A 15,574-nucleotide genomic window follows, 5' to 3' on the forward strand; every position below is an offset into this window, starting at 1 on the left:
CTCTCGAAGGACTGTTCTTACATTCGTCTGATTCGTCACCACGTTACATGCAATTGCACGAGTGCTAATTGAAGGATCCCGCTCCGCTCCACATGCTACAAGACAGTTTCCTCAAATTGCAGCGTTCTTACCGTGCGACGGCGTCCCTGTCCAGGTAATCTGCTGAATGACCCGGTCTCACGCAGACAGTGGTACACAGCAGCAAAGGTCGTATGATGCGGGATACGGCGATTAGGGTATTGTTGTTGATAAACCCGCTCTGCAGCTCGTCTGTTGTGGTGCGCTATGTAGTACGCACCAACTATATCAGTGTACTCACTCCAGGTGTATCGCTCCATTAGTAAACAGAGACAATGCGCTAGAACACTGGTGCACAGCAGTTGTTTACAACTGAAGAGCGTAATACGCCATCTAACAACTAAAGATCGTAATACGGCCTGTAACAACTGAAGATCGTAATACAGCCTATAACAACTGAAGAGCGTAATACGGCCTATAACAACTGAAGAGCGTAATACGGCCTATAACAACTGAAGAGCGTAATACGGCCTCCACCGGTTTAAATAATCCCCATAGGAAAAAATGACATTAGGGGAAAATATTTGTTTTTATGTCCCCTACAACCTCCCAGAGTTTGTCGGTTTAAATACTTATCACCCTGTATAACAACTACACTGTCCAGTCACATAAATATGAACACTTGTCAAATGCCCGAATAACCACCTTTTTCAGCGCGAGACACACAGAAAAAGTCATCGAGGTTCTGGAGGGTACCAAGGATACGAATGTGGAGACATGCCGACTCCAGTGCCTTGGCCAGCTGCGCTAGATTTCCCGGTTGAGGACTCATGACGCATACAGCCCGATCGAAGTGGTCCCACAGATTCACGACTGGCTTTAAATCCGGGCGGGTAGTCTGGTGGCTTGGGGAGTACGGTAAACCCATCCTGGTGCTCTTCGCACCATGCACGTACACTGAGAGCTGTGTGACACGTTGGATTGAACTGCTGGTAGATACCATCGTACAGAGGAAAAACCAACTGCATGTAGGGGCGGCCATGGCCCCGAAGGACAGATGCATACATGTGATGATCCACTGTGTCTTCCAGAACGACGAGGCCACTCGGGGAATGGCGCTATTCGTCCACGAGACTCAGAGGGCCATAGACATGGGTTCTCAGGTAGATGCCGTGTTTCTTGGCTTCCGCAAGGCGTTCGATACAGTTCCCCACAGTCGTTTAATGAACAAAGTAAGAGCATATGGACTATCACACCAATTATGTGATTGGATTGAAGAGTTCCTAGATAACAGAACGCAGTATGTCATTCTCAACGGAAAGAAGTCTTCCGAAGTAAGAGTGATTTCAGGTGTGCCGCAGGGGAGTGTCGCAGGACCGCTGCTATTCACAATGTACATAAATGACCTTGTGGATAACATCTGAAGTTCACTGAGGCTTTTTGCAGATGATGCTGTGGTATATCGAGAGGTTGTAACAATGGAAAATTGTACTGAAATGCAGGAGGATCTGCAACGAATTGACACATGAGCAGGGAATGGCGATTGAATCTCAATGTAGACAAGTGTAATGTGCTGCGAATACATAGAAAGAAAGATCCCTTATCATTTAGCTACAATATAGCAGGTCAGCAACTGCAAGCAGTTAATTCCATAAATTATCTGGGAGTACGCATTAGGAGTGATTTAAAATGGAATGATCATATAAAGTTGATCGTCGGTAAAGCAGATGCCAGATTGAGATTCATTGGAAGAATCCTAAGGAAATGCAATCAGAAAACAAAGGAAGTAGGTTACAGTACACTTGTTCGCCCACTGCTTGAATACTGCTCACCAGTGTGGTATCCGTACCAGATAGGGTCGATAGAAGAGATAGTGAAGATCCAACGGAGAGCAGCGCGCTTCTTTACAGGATCATTCAGTAATCGCGAAAGCGTTACGGAGATGATAGATAAACTCCAGTGGAAGACTCTGCAGGAGAGACGGTCAGTAGCTCGGTACGGACTTTTGTTGAAGTTTCGAGAACATACCTCCACCGAGGAGTCAAGCAGTATATTGCTCCCTCCTATGTATATCTCGCGAAGAGACCATGAGGATAAAATCAGAGAGATTAGAGCCCACACAGAGGCATACTGACAATCCTTCTTTCCACGAACAATACGAGACTGGAATAGAAGAGAGAACCGATAGAGGTACTCAAGGTACCCTCCGCCACACACCGTGAGGTGGCTTGCGGAGTATGGATGTAGCTGTAGTAAAAATATTCCCCGGACCCTAAAGCTCCGTCCTCCGGCTCTTGTGTTTCCTTTCAGACGTTTTAGGCCATCTTCCGGATGGAGCACAATAGTCGTTCATTTGAATGGGGCACCTGTCGACACTCAGTGGGGTCCAGTTGCCATACTGGCGTGTCAGTTCCAGCCTTCGTCGCCGGTGAACAGCAGTCAACATGGGCGCATGAAACAGGCACCTGCTCCGGATGCCCATACGCAGCAACGGTCGTTGAACTGTCTTGAGGAGATACTGTTGCTAGCACCTCGGTTCATTTCGACTGTCAGTTGCACGTCTGTTCCCCCGCCGCAGCCGTCGTTCACCCGTCATGTATATCCCTTGGTGAAACACAGTTGCCTCGGCGCCGGTTTTGGATAGCGCCCTTCTGCCATGCACGGTGTATGATGACCACGGCGGCACGCGTACAGTTTACAAACTTAGTCGTTTCGGAAATGCATCCACCCTTGGCCCGTTTAGACGTCAAATAGATCGCTCCGTTTTGCACTGCGACAATACCTGCACTGTTTTCCACGTCCCGACGACACAACTGCTACTGCTGCCATCTGCCGTCAGTGAGTGATTATTGCACGTTGATGGTGAACATAGACAGCTGTCACATTAATGTGACTGGACCGTGTATCTGCTACTTGTCAGATCAATTTCTCCATTTTAGTGGAAGAATCCTTCTCTAGTCAGCATCAGACAATGTGTTGTTTCTTCTCTGTTAAAATTAAACTTTCTAATACGTTCTGGAAAGCAGTAAAGAACAAGAAAATGTAGGTTGTGAAAGTAGCGGGTGCTTTATAAACGCAGCATATAAATTCTGCCGGCCGGAGTGGCCGAGCGGTTCTAGGCGCTACAGTCTGGAACCGCGCGAACGCTACGGTCGCAGGTTCGAATCCTGTCTCGGGCATGGTTGTGTGTGATGTCCTTAGGTTAGTTAGGTTTAAGTAGTTCTAAGTTCTAGGGGACTGATGACCTCAGAAGTTAAGTCCCATAGTGCTCAAGAGCCACATAAATTGCTTTCAGGTGGGAAGACCACTAAAATCTATTTGGCTGCACGGGGTAGCCGTGCGGTCTGAGGCGCCTTGTCGCGGCTCGCGAAGCTCCCCCCGTCGGAGGTCCGAATCCTCCCTCGGGCATGGATATGTGTGTTGTCCTCAGCGTAAGTTAGTTTAAGTTAGATTAAGTAGTGTGTAAGCCTAGGGACCTATGACCTCAGCAGTTTGGTCCCATAATCCTTACCATAAATTTCCACTTTTCCAAATCTATTCGTGAAGAAGAAAGATGTCAGACTCAGATTTATCGGAAGATTCCTAAGAAAGTGTAGTTTAAGCATGGAAGACGGTGTCCTACAGAACTCATTGTTCAACCATTTCTACGCTACTGCCCCAAGTGTGAGACACTTAATAAGTAGGTTTAATACAGGAAATACAGTTGTGCCTGAGAAGAACAGCACGTTTCTTAACGGACAGACTTAGTCAGTGCGAGAACGTCACAGAGACGCTCAGCCTGTTCCAGCCGAAGATGCTACAAGCGAGGTGTTATGCGTCAGGGAGAGTCTTATAATTCAAATTCCGAGTGGCCACGTTCCAAATATGGTTCAAATAGCTCTGAGCACTATGGGAGTTAACATCTGAGGTCATCAGTTCCCTAGGACTTAGAACTACTTACACCTAACTAACCTAAGGACATCACACACATCCATGCCCGACGCTGGATTCGAACCTGCGACCGTAGCGGTCGCGCGGTTCCAGACTGAAGCGCCTAGAACCGCTCAGTCACATCGGCCGGCGGCACGTTCCAAGATGAGTCAAGTAACATACTACTTGCTAGAATGAGATTTTCACTCTGCAGCGGAGTGTGCGCTGATATGAAACTTCCTGGCAGATTAAAACTGTGTGCCCGATCGAGACTCGAACTCGGGACCTTTGCCTTTCGCGGGCAAGTGCTCTACCATCTGAGCTACCGAAACACGACTCACGCACGGTACTCACAGCTTTACAATCTGCCAGGAAGTTTCATCTCAGCGCACACTCCGCTGCAGAGTGAAAATCTCATTCTGCAAACCTCCCCCAGGCTGTGGCTAAGCCATGTCTCCGCAGTATCCTTTCTTTCAGGAGTGCTAGTTCTGCAAGGTTTGCAGGAGAGCTTCTGTAAAGTTTGGAAGGTAGGAGACGAGATACTGACAGGAGTAAACCTGTGAGTACCGGGCGTGACTCACGCATCACCCCAGTTCCCAGAACTTCTGAAGATAGACGTTGACTGTGGATATTGTATCACAGACAAAGTCCCTTTGATTGTTCAGAAATGTCACTAAACCCACGCCAAGATGTAAACAACCATGCATGAGCAGCGACTAATAGACGGAGGGGGTCCGACAGCCGATCAGTTACAGTCATTCCACCAGGAAGGAGGTGCACGGCTCGTGTTGTCTGTAGTTCAAACATGCCTAGACTGTCAGTACCGCGGTTCGAACGCGTCCGCATTGTTACTTTGTGCCAGGAATGGCTCTCAACAAGGGAAGTGTCCAGGCGTCTTGGAGTGAACCAAAGCGATGTTGTTGCGACACGGAGGAGATACAGAGAGACAGGAACTGTCGATGACATGCCTCACTCAGGCCGCCCAAGGGCTACTACTGCAGTGGATGACTGCCACCTACGGATAATGGCTCAGAGGAACCCTGACAGCAGCGACACAATGTTGAATAATGTTTTTCGTGCAGCCACAGGACGTCGTGTTACGACTCAAACTGTGCGCATAGGCTGCATAATGCGCAACTTCACTACCGACGTCCATGGCGAGGTCCATATTTGCAACCACGACATCATGCAGCGTGGTTTAGATGGGCCCAACAACATGCCGAATGGACCGCTCAGGATTGGCATCACGTTCTCTTCACTGATGAATGTCGCATATGCCTTCAACCAGACAATCGTCGGAGAAGTGTTTGGAGGCAACCCGGTCAGGCTAAACACCTTAGACACACTGTCCAGCGAGTGCAGCAAGGTGAAGACTCCCTGCTTTTTTGGGGTGGCATTATGTGGAGCCGACGTACGCCGCTGGTGTCCATGGAAGGCGTCGTAACAGCTGTACGATACGTGAATGCCATCCTCCGACCGATAGTGCAACCATATCGGCAGCATATTGGCGAGGCATTCGTCTTCGTGGACGACAATTCGCGTTCCCATCGTGCACATCTTCTGAATGGCTTCCTTCAGGATAACGACATCACTCTACTAGAATGGCCAGAATGTTCTTAAGACACGAACCCTATCGAACATGCCTGGGATATATTGAAAAAGGCTGTTTATGTACGACGTAACCCACCAACCACTCTGAGGGATCTACGCCGAATCGCCGTTGAGGAGTGGGACAATCTGGACCAACAGTGCCTCGATGAACTTGTGGATAGTATGCCACGACGAATACAGGCATGCATCAATGTAAGAGGACGTGCTACTGGGTATTAGAGGTACCGGTGTGTACAGCAATCTGGACCACCACCTCTAAAGGTCTCGCTGTATGGTGGTACAATATGCAATGTGTGGTTTTCATGAGCAATAAAAATGGCGGAAATGATGTTTATGTTGATCTCTGTTCAAATTTCCTGTATAGGTTCCGGAACTCTCGGAACCGAGGTGATGCAAAGTTATTTTGATGTGTGTATTTTGTTGACGCCGACCTACATAGGGAGGAACGATCATCATAATAAAATAAGGGAACTCAGAGATCGCACGGAAGGATACAGGTGGTCGTTTTTCAAGCGCGCTGTTCTAGGATGAAATAATATAGAATTACTGTGAAGGTAGTTCGATGAACATTCTGCTAGGCACTTAAGTGTGAGTTGCAGAGTATCGATGTAGATGTAGATATAGATGTAAATATTTTTAATGCGGCTTTTCACTGCTATTGTACGAATGGCTTCCTTTAACGGTTGGTCAGTTGACTGAACGACGACGGCAAACGTTTGTCCTCGTTTTTCCTTGCCCCACTACGCTAGCTGTCTTTCACACTGGCTGAAACAAAATCTTATTTCTTAAAATGAAGTAGGGTTGATGTACGAGGCGGACCTTATCAAAGCGATCTATAAATGCAATCGTTATATCTGTCGTTGTTTAGGATGTCTATAGATGTTCGTGAACCCACACTCATATCAATAATCGCTTCGCAATAATGGGAACTGTGTCCACTCATATCAGCCACCGCTTAGCAACTGAAACAGTGCAATGCTGGAGAAACGCATTACTGACAAAAATGCTTTTAAAATATAAAATGAAAAACACCTTCACCCGTCTATATTTTGAACGTAATTTATGTATGCGACTAGTTTCGGCGTTTTACTACACCAGCTTCCGGCCCCTGATCGGCGTGTAGGAGAAATCCATCCTGATGTGGAGTCGAAATAATGGCCAGCACTAAACATTCGTACACTTCTCTTTCTCAACAACGCGATGCCTTGGTTCGAATACTACCTCGGGTATGGATGTGTGTGATGTTCTTACGTTAGTTAGGTTTCAGTAGTTCTAAGTCTAGGGGACTGATGACCTCAGATGTTAAGTCCCATAGTGCTTAGAGCCATTTGAACCATTTTTTGAACCTCAGCTTCAAACCAGGGATACCAGTAAAACAACTATTTATTGTAAAGAGTAAAGAGGGCTACGGGCACGTTTTAGACACCCCGTAGATACCCAATTGCGTCCAAGCTAAGTGATCTTATCGTGTTCAGGAGTAGTCTGTTCTGCAGTTTTGTGCGAAGCCTGTGTAATCTGTGGGATGTCGCCATGTAAACACAGATCCAGTGCCTGCAACACTCGAATTCACATCTTGTTCAAAGCTGTTCCTACCGTCAGTGACCGAACTCCACAACTAGCAGCAGACCTCTGTTTTTTGCACGGCCACTCCCCACAATACGTCTGCAAGTCATATTGTAGAACTGTAGCAATGTAGAGCCTAAGAGACTGATACGTTTTTATTAAAAACTTCGCAAAAGATAAACCATTATCTTAAATGCCCAGACTGACAGAAGGATGGCGAAAAAGTGTTTAAAGAAAGAAAGTTTTTATTTGGGCTTTAGTCGTCTAACTGGTTTGCTGTGGTTCTCCACGACTTCCTTTCTTTTTAGTCGTCTAACTGGTTTGATGTGGTTCTCCATGACTTTCCTTCTGTGCCAACTTCTTCGTCTGAAAGTAGCACCTACACGAGACGTCTTTAATTATTTGTTGGATATATTCGAATCTCTGTTTTCCTCTGCAGTTTTTTTCTCTTTAAAACATATCCTGTCCCTTCTTCTTGTCAGTGTTTTCCATATTTTCCTTTCCTCGTCGAGTCTGCAAAGAGCCTCCTCATTTATTGCCTTACGAGTCCACCTAATTTTCAACATCCTTCTGTAGCACCACATCTCAAACGCTTCGACTACTTTCTTTTCTAGTTTTCCCATAGCCCACAATTAGAGTTGTTAAACTGCCGTCAGCTACCGTAAATAGCCATAAGCAAGGGTAGCGATGGTCAGTTAAGATCGACCTGCATTACCTGTACATTAAGTCAGTTGATTTCTTTATGTATGCTGTCAGTGTCTTACTAAATTCTTCTAAAAATCTATTTATAAACTGAGTGAGGATACATAAAAAGGGCGCGTAACCTACGTAGTTATCCTCCTATCTGTTACTTAAGAATAAACAGTATTTGTAGCAAAACTGAAATTGTCAATGTTTAATTAAGATTTTATTCAAAAATTGTTGATCTGTAACGTGAAACAGAGGACTGTTGTAGTACAAATAAAGGAAACAATACAGATTTGTGATGTAGCGCTAGGAAAGGCAATTTCCTCAACAAAGAGGTAAAAAAACACAAAAATATATCAAACGTCGCTTCAATAATACGTCGAACTTACATAAAACATGTTTCTGTAATTCATAAACAACTTTTACATGTATCAATAACAACAGAAAACTCTTGCCTTTGATTACGATTAAGAATGTTCTGTTGAGTACAAAATAACAACAATAATTGTATATATATATTATGTTTGTTCTTGTAAACAGTACTTGCATCAAAAGTAATTGCTTTGGCTGCACGAAAGCGCAGAAATTATGCGATCAACTGATTTTTATTACTTATAAAATGCAATTTACGTTCTGTAAGGATATAAAATACACAATGGTCTAACTGAATGAGGTGTGGTTCTAATTATGTGCAAAACAAACAAATTAAAAACCAATGATATATCGTCGGCTCCCACTGTCTCTCTTACATGTTCATTTACGTTTCTTTCCCTACAGTTCTACCAATACTACCGGCAATCCTACCATTTACTACGTCATTTATGTGCTGTACCAAAACTACCGAACTGTAGTTTTGGTAGAGCCCAACTATATCCATAATTTACTTCAGTACAATGCTGTGTTCCAGATGTACATTCTCCGAAATTTATATGGAGCTCTATGTTTGATTTCATTGGACTTCTTTGGCGAAGAATGCTCTCTTTGTCTGTGCTAGTATATTTCTTCCATCCTAATTGTTTCATGGGTCATGATTAATGCCAAGTACGTTTATTCAGAATATACTTTTAAGTGGTTCTAGGCGCTACAGTCTGGAACCGCGCGACCGCTACGGTCGCAGGTTCGAATCGTGCCTCGGGCATGGATGTGTGTGATGTCCTTAGGTTAGTTAGGTTTAAGTAGCTATAAGTTCTAGGGGACTTATGACCTCAGCAGTTGAGTCCCGTAGTGCTCAGATCCATTTGAACCATACTTTTAAGTCAACAGTCACATTTAAACTTTACACGAAACACACCTCAGTCACTGTAATATGTCCATTTCACCATTGGGCGATTTAGTCGTGGGTGAGTTTATGTCGTTTGCGGTTTTCTTGTTACTTTTTGATACGAAACCAGAACTGTCATTATTCGACCAAATGTAGGAATCTATTTCTATTCTTCTCACACCACTCACAAGAAATGTAAATGTAATGGTGAGCCTGTTCCAACAAAGAGTTAAAACGAAAATGAAAAATTTCGCTGTCATTTGTCTTTCTCCAAATCGCATAGGACTCGTCTGCCTATTAAGCTAGGGACTTCAGAAAGTAAATTAGACATATTGTCCCACTTTAAGACCTTTGCGCAATAAGAGTGGTGCATTGTCAGGAGAGAGTACATGGTCTGAGGTCCTGCTGACACAGCTCTGCTGCAGTACGGATAACAGGTGCAGTACAATGCGTGAATGAAATGGTGTGGCATCTGGAAAAGTACTCCATCGTTGAATTTCGCGGGGCAGTACGAGTCTTGTGAGCAAAATGTCTAAGCTGCAGACTTATTCAGCATGAAATTCTTGGGGTTTGTGGAACAAATGCAATGTCGTGTCCAGCTACAGTGAAATGGTACCAACATTTGACCAAGGCCGCACAGACGTGAGGCCCTAGCGGTTCTAGGCGCTTCAGTCCGGAACCGCGCTGTTGCTACGGTCGCAGGTTCGAATCCTGCTTCGGACACGGATGTGTGTGATATCCTTAGGTTAGTCAGGCTTAAGTAGTTCTAAGTCTAGGGGACTGATGACGTCAGATGTTAAGTCTCATAGTGCTTAGAGCCATTTGAACCATTTGAACGGATGTGTGTGATGCTGATCGCGAAGTCCAGATATTGTACTTCATGTTTCCAGCAAGATGCAAGAATATCTGAGGGAAAGAGATTTTCCAACGACGAGGACGTTCACACAGCGTGAGGCGTGGCATCTTACATCGCTCCCGTCTAGAGCCTGTGTATCGGGAGAATGACTCATGCGTGCACAGTGACAGATGATCTGAAGGGGATTTAGTCGAGTACGTAGTTCTAATTTTCATCTGCTAGTGGAAGTAGTCCACAGCGACATGCAAGAAACAGGTCAAGAAAATGTTTTTGTGTATTGTTCTGTTTATTTCTTGAAGGTTTTTTTGGTTGCTCATGTTTGTACAGTTTTTGCTTTTAGTAGTGTGAATGATGTGTGAATGTGGTCTAAAGTAAATATGTAGATCATTGTTCTACTGATAAACGCTTTAAGAACTGGCGTGAGAAAATTTTAAGATAGTGTGAATGCAGACGATGGGGAATTTTGTATCATAGTATGTTAAGTAAGTTTATGATAAAAGGAAAACTAATTCCAGAGCAAATGAAAATAGTTGACAACGTAAAGTATAAACAAAATATCAGAATGTTAAATGTTTATTTCGGGAAAAGGTACAGTTCGAAAGTGTGTTATTTTTTTATTGGTTACTCATGAAAAGCGCGGACTAACGCGGGAGAATAATGTTTCTCTATTGGCCTTAAAGAAAACTGACCAATCAGAACGGAGTATTCTTCGCGCGTCTTTTCTCTTCGAGATACAGAATGCTTACAGCAGTCTAAGAGTCGGAGCCTAGCCTTTCAATGGTATGCTCGTGTGTAGTATAAGCTCCGAAGGAAGTTATAATTTGCTGTTTTTTGTTGTGCTACATGTTTCAAAAGTGGTTTAAAGTGAAGGCATATTTATTTCGGCGTGTTTTTTTAGAAAGTAAGGATTTTTAAGTAATTTTGTGTATGAGAAAAGACAGTAATTCCGAGTGGCATATTGGTCAGATCGGAGACTAAGAACGTGAGTGTAATGGACACCGACACACTTAATAGTATGACGATCATTTTCATTAAGAACAATCCGTGCTTAGTAGCTGTTCAGATTTAGGGAAATACGTTACCATAAACTTGCTAACGTGAATGAAAGAGTTATGTGCATGACTGGGCTAAGATTAGCAGGGGCTTGGCAGTGAGCGTGTAATTCTCAAGGTTCAGAATATACCGAAGTTTTGCCAGTACTCCACCTTTCATTCAAAATTAAGACCTTTATCCGATTCTTGGAATAGTTACGTTGTATGCAGCCTGGTGCGAGTTGCAGTACGCTAGGTTTCTGCTCAGCTTCCCCACCGGCCCGAAGTGGCCGTGCGGTTAAAGGCGCTGCAGTCTGGAACCGCAGGACCGCTACGGTCGCAGGTTCGAATCCTGCCTCGGGCATGGATGTTTGTGCTGTCCTTAGGTTAGTTAGGTTTAACTAGTTCTAAGTTCTAGGGGACTAATGACCTCAGCAGTTGAGTCCCATAGTGCTCAGAGCCATTTGAACCATTTTCCCCACCGGCGATCTGCTGCAACGATTTCACAGGTAGGTGCAGGTAAAAGGACGAAAGGAACCGCGCCGTCGCAAGCGATTGTCGAATGACTGTCACCAATGAGCAGATCTCTGTCACCGAGGAATTGGACGATTGGTAGAACGTTCTGACTGTTGTTCACAGAGATTTACTGACTACATTGTAAAGCAGTCATGTATTGTGTCTCTTTGAAGTGTATTGCAGCATTCAATTGAAGTTACTTGGACTGCCATTACGGTGTGTGTGGTGTCACCGCCAGACACCACACTTGATAGGTGGTAGCCTTTAAATCGGCAGCGGTCCGTTAGTATACGTCGGACCCGCATGTCGCCACTATTAGTGATTGCAGACCGAGCGCCGCCACACAGCAAGTCTAGTCTAGAGAGACTCCCTAGCACTCACCCCAGTTGTACAGCCGACTTTGCTAGCGATGGTTCACTGTCTACATACGCTCTCATTTGCAGAGACGACAGTTGAGCATAGCCTTCAGCTACGTCATTTGCTACGACCTAGCAAGGCACCATATTCAGTTACTATAATCTGAACAGATAATATTGTGAATCATGTACCGTCAAGAGCGACGTTCATCATTAATGGATTAAAGTTAAGTATCAAACTAATTACGTCCGCTTTCTGAATCCTAATTCCTTGTCATGTTACAGACCTCACGTCAGTATAGTCCTTCCCTCCTCACGCCAGCCTGCGTGAGCTAAAACGCGTGCATTTCGGCCTCCACTAGTACCACGGTGTTGGCTCTTCTGCCAACACAACAGTGTGTAACTTCCTTTTTGAAGCCCCTGCAACATTCTCGTACTATTTTACCTAAGGGGCAAGTTTCAGAATTTGAGTAGGGGGATTATTGGATCTTTCTCCATCATTCCTGAGTATCGCGCCCGATGACAGAATAAGGGTTATGAAAAGTTCTACTGAGTTTTAACGCGTATGTATTTGACAAGAACCTGTTCCGAGATAAAAACATTTCCGACGCTACGGGCACTACAGAAGAGGAAATGAGACGAGAGATGAAAATGCTACATGGCGTTGCGACTAGTTAGACGTCATGTTCCCCGCACAGTGGGGTATTCTGGGCAGCGCACGTGTCACCCCTCGGCGACACGCTGGAGGCAGCGCCGGACTCCGCTACATGGAGGGAAATGCGGCGCTTTTCAGGAGGCGAGTTTCCAATTTCCGGCAGCACATCACAGGCGCGTCTCACGGCGACGTTTAAAATTCAAGTGCGTGGCGTCGCTAATTGGACGTGCTTTGTTGCACATCAAAGCTAGCGTCCCCACGCGCTCGCACTGTAGGCATAACGCGCGAGGCGCCCCTAGCCCGCTCTGTTCCTTCACAGGAGCGCCAAGTGCAAGAGTCGCTCAACACAAACACCATTCTCTGGCCGCCACCCAACCACACATACACAAACACACACACCGGCAACTTTTCTTTATCGAGGTAATTAATCACCTTCTAGTCGGCGATCCTACTGACAAGCAATTTCCTGTTTGCTCCGGGTAATGAAGCCATTTCCCTCCCGCCTTTCTTCACGTGCACCGCTTGCACTCTTCGCTGTCGTGGTTATAGAAGCATACTGCTCTCCGCTTCCAGCGAAAACAGTTTGCCGCCTTGTCGTGGAATTTTGTCGAAAGTAATATCATCCGTTACGTACAGCATTCATACTGCTGTTTCTAGTTTTAGATGAACGTCATCGACAGATGCAGAAGAAACTTCGGGTGTGCCCCTGGGAGGTGTCTAGGGAGCCTTGCTGTTCATGTTTTATATTATTGACATTACAGAGAACATCAATAGTAATCTCATACTTTTCGCAGATGATGCAGTTATCTGTACTGATAAGCCAAAGCATTAGCACCACTGTCAGCCTCGACGTTGGATGCCACCTGTCGGCTTTGCAGGCACATGACGCGGTAACAAAAGCACCGGATGATCAAAAAGTCAGTATAAATTTGAAAAATGAATAAATCACGGAATAATGTGGTCAGAGAGGTACAAATTGACGCACATGTTTGGAATGACATGGGGTTTTATTAGAACCAAAAAAAATACACAAGTTCAAAAAATGTCCGACAGATGGCGCTTCATCTGATCAGAATAGCAATAATTAGCATAACAAAGTAAGGCAAAGCAAAGATGATGATCTCTACAGGAAATGCTCAATATGTCCACCATCATTCCTCAACAATAGCTGTAGTCGAGGAATAATGTAGTGAACAGCACTGTAAAGCATGTACAGAGTTATGGTGACACATTAGCGTCGGATGTTGTCTTTCAGCATCCCTAGAGATGTCGGTCGATCGCGATACACTTGCGACTTCAGGTAACCCCAAAGCCAATAATCGCACGGACTGAGGTCTGGGGACCTGGGAGGCCAAGCATGACGAAAGTGGCGGCTGAGCACACGATCACCAAACGACGCGCGCAAGAGATCTTTCACGCGTCTGGCAATATGGGGTGGAGCGCCATCCTGCATAAACATCGTACGTTCCCGCAGGTGTTTATCAGCCAGGCTGAGGATGATGCGATTCTGTAACATATCGGCGTACCTCTCACCCGTCACGGTAGCAGTTACAAAACCAGAATCACGCATTTCCTCGAAGAAAAAAGGCCCGATAACGGTAGATGTGGTAAATCCAACTCATACCGTGACTTTCTCGTCGTGCAATGGAGCTTCCACGACAGTTCTAGGATTTTCGGTAGCCCAAATTCTGCAGTTGTGGGCGTCAACAGACCCTCGGAGCGCGAAATGAGCTTCGTCGGTCCACAACACGTTACTCAACCAATCGTCATCTTCCGCCACCTTGTGAAACGCTCACACCGCAAATGCCCTTCGCTTCACTAAATCGCCAGGTAACGGTTCATGATGCCGATGGATTTTGAACGGATAGCATCGGAGGGTACGCCTCAGTGCCAACCAAATAGTAGTGTATGGAATGCCGGTGCGGCGTGCGAGTGCATGAGCGCTGACTTCCCCGTGCATAGACGAACCCTCTACAGTCTCCATTTCTTCCTGAACTGTCGCAGCAGCATTACGCCTTGTGCTCGGTCGGCCACTACGGGGTCTATTTTCTCAACAACCCGTGGCTTCGAACTTCGAAATCATTCTCGCCACAGCTGCATTTGTCAACGGACCTTTACCCATTCGAATCCCCTTCCTATGGCGATAGGATCGTAACGCTGAACTAGCACATTCCCCCTTTTGGTAATACACCTTCACTAAAAGCGCCTTTTCAGGTAACGTCAACATGCTGCGACTGCTGACGCATCTGATTCTCTCTCTCATTACAGCTCCTTTTATACACGATTGTCATGCGCAGTGACTGAAGTTTTGCTGCCCAGCGCCATCTGTCGGACATTTTGTGAACTTTGTTGTTTTTTGGTTCTACTAAAACCCCTTGTCATTCCAAGCATGTGTGTCAATGTTTACCTCTCTATCTACATTATTCCGTGGTTTAGTAAGTTTTCAAATTTATACTGACTTTTTGATCATCCGGTTTGTAAGCGGAGCAGACACCGCCGGGGACCACCCTAGCGAAGATATGGGCTGGAAATGGGGAAATCCACTGAGCTAAGCGACTTTGACAAAGGTCAGATTGTGATGACTGGTTGTTGTGTGCTGTCCTTAGGTTAGTTAGGTTTAAGTAGTTCAATGGTTCAAATGGCTCTGAGCACTATGGGACTCAACTGCTGTGGTCATAAGTCCCCTAGAACTTAGAACTACTTAAACCTAACTAACCTAAGGACAGCACACAACACCCAGCCATCACGAGGTAGAGAAAATCCCTGACCCCGCCGGGAATCGAACCCGGGAACCCGGGCGTGGGAAGCGAGAACGCTACCGCACGACCACGAGATGCGGGCGTTTAAGTAGTTCTAAGTTCTAGGGGACTGATGACCATAGATGTTAAGTCCCATAGTGCTCAGAGCCATTTGAACCATTTATGAACAAAGGTCAGATTATTATTAGCCAGAGACTGTGAACGAGTATATCGAAAACGGCGAATATGGTCGAATTTTCACGTGGAACTGTCGTGAGCATCTACGGAACGAGGTAGAAGAACAGTGAAACTACCACTAGACGCTAAATGGTTCGACGTCCACGACTCTTCACAGAACAGTACGTTAGATGGT

General features: G+C 45.4%; 1 protein-coding gene across 1 annotated transcript in view; it reads right to left on the reverse strand.

The window, feature by feature from the left end:
• LOC126471320 (protein sickie-like) overlaps positions 1–15,574 on the reverse strand; it is a 380,943-nt gene that overhangs the window by 217,788 nt on the left and 147,581 nt on the right. The gene's annotated exons all lie outside the window — the stretch shown is intronic.

The sequence above is a fragment of the Schistocerca serialis genome, chromosome 3 (genome assembly GCF_023864345.2).
Source record: "Schistocerca serialis cubense isolate TAMUIC-IGC-003099 chromosome 3, iqSchSeri2.2, whole genome shotgun sequence".
NCBI classification, from domain to species: domain Eukaryota; kingdom Metazoa; phylum Arthropoda; class Insecta; order Orthoptera; family Acrididae; genus Schistocerca; species Schistocerca serialis.